Source organism: Castor canadensis, chromosome 6, assembly GCF_047511655.1.
Source record: "Castor canadensis chromosome 6, mCasCan1.hap1v2, whole genome shotgun sequence".
Taxonomy (NCBI): domain Eukaryota; kingdom Metazoa; phylum Chordata; class Mammalia; order Rodentia; family Castoridae; genus Castor; species Castor canadensis.
The window spans coordinates 68,402,333-68,405,289 of record NC_133391.1 but is presented as its reverse complement, the minus strand read 5'-3'; the positions used below and the strand labels follow the sequence as shown (position 1 = coordinate 68,405,289).

At 38.1% G+C, this 2,957-nt stretch overlaps 1 non-coding gene across 1 annotated transcript; it reads right to left on the bottom strand.

Annotated features, from left to right (window-relative positions):
- Positions 1–671: 671 nt before the first annotated feature.
- Positions 672–835, bottom strand: LOC141424331 (U1 spliceosomal RNA). The gene has a single exon (XR_012449281.1). It is a non-coding gene; the product is annotated as a U1 spliceosomal RNA (small nuclear RNA).
- Between the last annotated feature and the right edge of the window lie 2,122 nt (positions 836–2,957).

Here is a 2,957-nt window from a genome sequence, read left to right as displayed (position 1 = left end):
CATCTGTATTTGTACTTTTGTGACTGGCTTATTTTACTTACTGTAAAGTCTCCAAGGTTCATCCATGTTGTGGCAAGTGTCTGAATTCCCTTCCTTTTTTTGGGGGGGTAGTACTGGCATTTGAACTCAGGGCTTCACTCTCGCTAGGCAAGTGCTATTCCACTTGAACCACAATGTTTGAGATAGGGTCTCATAAACTATTTGCTTGGTTTGGCTTCAAACCATGACCCACCTTATCTCTGCCTGAGTAGCTAGGATTATAGGCATGAGCCACTAGTGCCTGACAGAATGTCCTTCCGTTTAAGGGTGAATAATATTCCATAGTGTATATATAATATGGCACATTTTCTTTGTTCATTTATCTGTCAATGCACAATTAGTTTGGTCTCACCTATTTCTTGTGAATGTTACAGTGGGATCTGGTAGGCTTTGTGAAACTAGAAGTCCATTTACTTGTCCAGATTTGGGGGGTTTTTAACCATTATTTCTTCAAATAACATTTCTCCCTCTTTGTTTTAATTTTTTCCTCTGAGACTCCCTTAACACATGTGTTAATATGCTCAATAGGGTCTCATAATTCCTTAGTATTTCTTCACTTGTCATCCTCCTTCATTCTTCTTTTTGGTACTCTGACAGGATAATTTTATAGTCACCTCTTCCTTTTTTTTTTCCAGGGGAGAGCATGTATGCAGTCTCCCACTACCACAAATTATGCAGTCGAATTTCCCACATTTGGGGAAATCGCATGGGTCAGAACATCCTGAGTGCAATGGATAAACCTCGCCCTGGGAAAATCACCTTCATGATCATGGTATCTCCCCTGCCAGATAAGTATTATAGTCACCTCTTCTGCTTCATGTCTGTTGTTGAAATTTTCAAGGAAGTTACTTATTCTACTTTATTTATTTTTTTTTCCAATCTTTTTTTTTAATTTTTTTTTATTATTCATATGTGCATACAATGCTTGGGTCATTTCTCCCCCCTGCCCCACCCCCTCCCTTACTACCCACTCCACCCCTTCCCTCTCCCCCCTACCCCCTCGATACCCAGCAGAAACTATTTTGCCCTTACCTCTAATTTTGTTGAAGAGAGAATATAAGCAATAATAGGAGGGATGAAGGGTTTTTGCTAGTTGAGATAAGGATAGCTATACAGGGAGTTGATCACATTGATTTCCTGTGCATGTGTCTTACCTTCTAGGTTAATTCTTTTTGATCTAACCTTTTCTCTGGTTCTTGGTCCCCTTCTCCTATTGACCTCAGTTGCTTTTAAGGTATCTGCTTTAGTTTCTCTGCATTGAGGACAACAAATGCTAGCTAATTTTTTAGGTGTCTTACCTATCCTCATACCTCCCTGTGTGCTCTCGCTTTTATCGTGTGCTCAAAGTCCAATCCCATTGTCATGTTTGCCCTTGATCTAATGTCTGCATATGAAGGAGAACATACGATTTTAGGTCTTTTGGGCCAGGCAAACCTCACTCAGAATGATGTTCTCCAATTCCATCCATTTACCAGCGAATGATAACATTTCATTCTTCTTCATGGCTGCATAAAATTCCATTGTGTATAGATACCACATTTTCTTAATCCATTCATCAGTGGTGGGGCATCTTGGCTGTTTCCATAACTTGGCTATTGTGAATAGTGCCACAATAAACATGGATATGTAGGTGCCTCTGGAGTAACCTGTGTCACAGTCTTTTGGGTATATCCCCAAGAGTGGTATTGCTGGATCAAATGGTAGATCAATGTTTAGCTTTTTAAGTAGCCTCCAAATTTTTTTTCCAGAGTGGTTGTACTAGTTTACATTCCCACCAACAGTGTAAGAGGGTTCTTTTTTCCCTGCATCCTCACCAACACCTGTTGTTGGTGTTGTTGCTAATGATGGCTATTTTAACAGGGGTGAGGTGGAATCTTAGTGTGGTTTTAATTTGCATTTCCTTTATTGCTAGAGATGGTGAGCATTTTTTCATGTGTTTTCTGGCCATTTGAATTTCTTCTTTTGAGAAAGTTCTGTTTAGTTCACCTGCCCATTTCTTTATTGGTTCATTAATTTTGGGAGAATTTAGTTTTTTAAGTTCCCTATATATTCTGGTTATCAGTCCTTTGTCTGATGTATAGCTGGCAAATATTTTCTCCCACTCTGTGGGTGTTCTCTTCAGTTTAGAGACCATTTCTTTTGATAAGCAGAAGCTTTTCAGTTTTATGAAGTCCCATTTATCTATGCTATCTCTTAGTTGCTGTGCTGCTGGGGTTCCATTGAGAAGGTTCTTGCTTATACTTATTAATTCCAGGGTATTTCATAGTCTTTCCTGTACCAAGTTCAGAATTGGGGGTCTGATATTAAGATCCTTTATCCATTTTGATTAATATTGGTATAGGGTGATATATATGGATCCAGTTTCAGTTTTTTGCAGACTGCTAACCAGTTTTCCCAGCAGTTTTTGTTGAAGAGGCTGTTTTTTCTCCATCATATATTTTTAACACCTTTGTCAAAGACAAGTTGGTTATAGTTTTGTGGCTTCATACCTGGGTCCTCTATTCTGTTCCACTGGTCTTCATGTCTGTTTTTGTGCCAGTACCACACTGTTTTTATTGTTATTACTTTGTAATATAGTTTGAAGTCAGGTATATTGATACCTCCAGCATTGTTCTTTTGACTGAGTATTGCCTTGGCTATTCATGGACACTTGTGTTTCCATATAAATTTAATGGTAGAATTTTCAATCTCTTTAATGAATGTCATGGAATTTTGATGTGAATTGCATTAAACATGTAGATTACTTTTGGGAGTATAGACATTTTTACTATGTTGATTCTACCAATCCATGAGCATAGAAGATCTCTCCACTTTCTATAGCCTTCCTCAATCTCTTTCTTCACAAGTTTATAGTTTTCCTTGCAAGGTCATTCACATCTTTTGTTAGGTTTACACCTAGGTATTTGATTTTTCTTTGA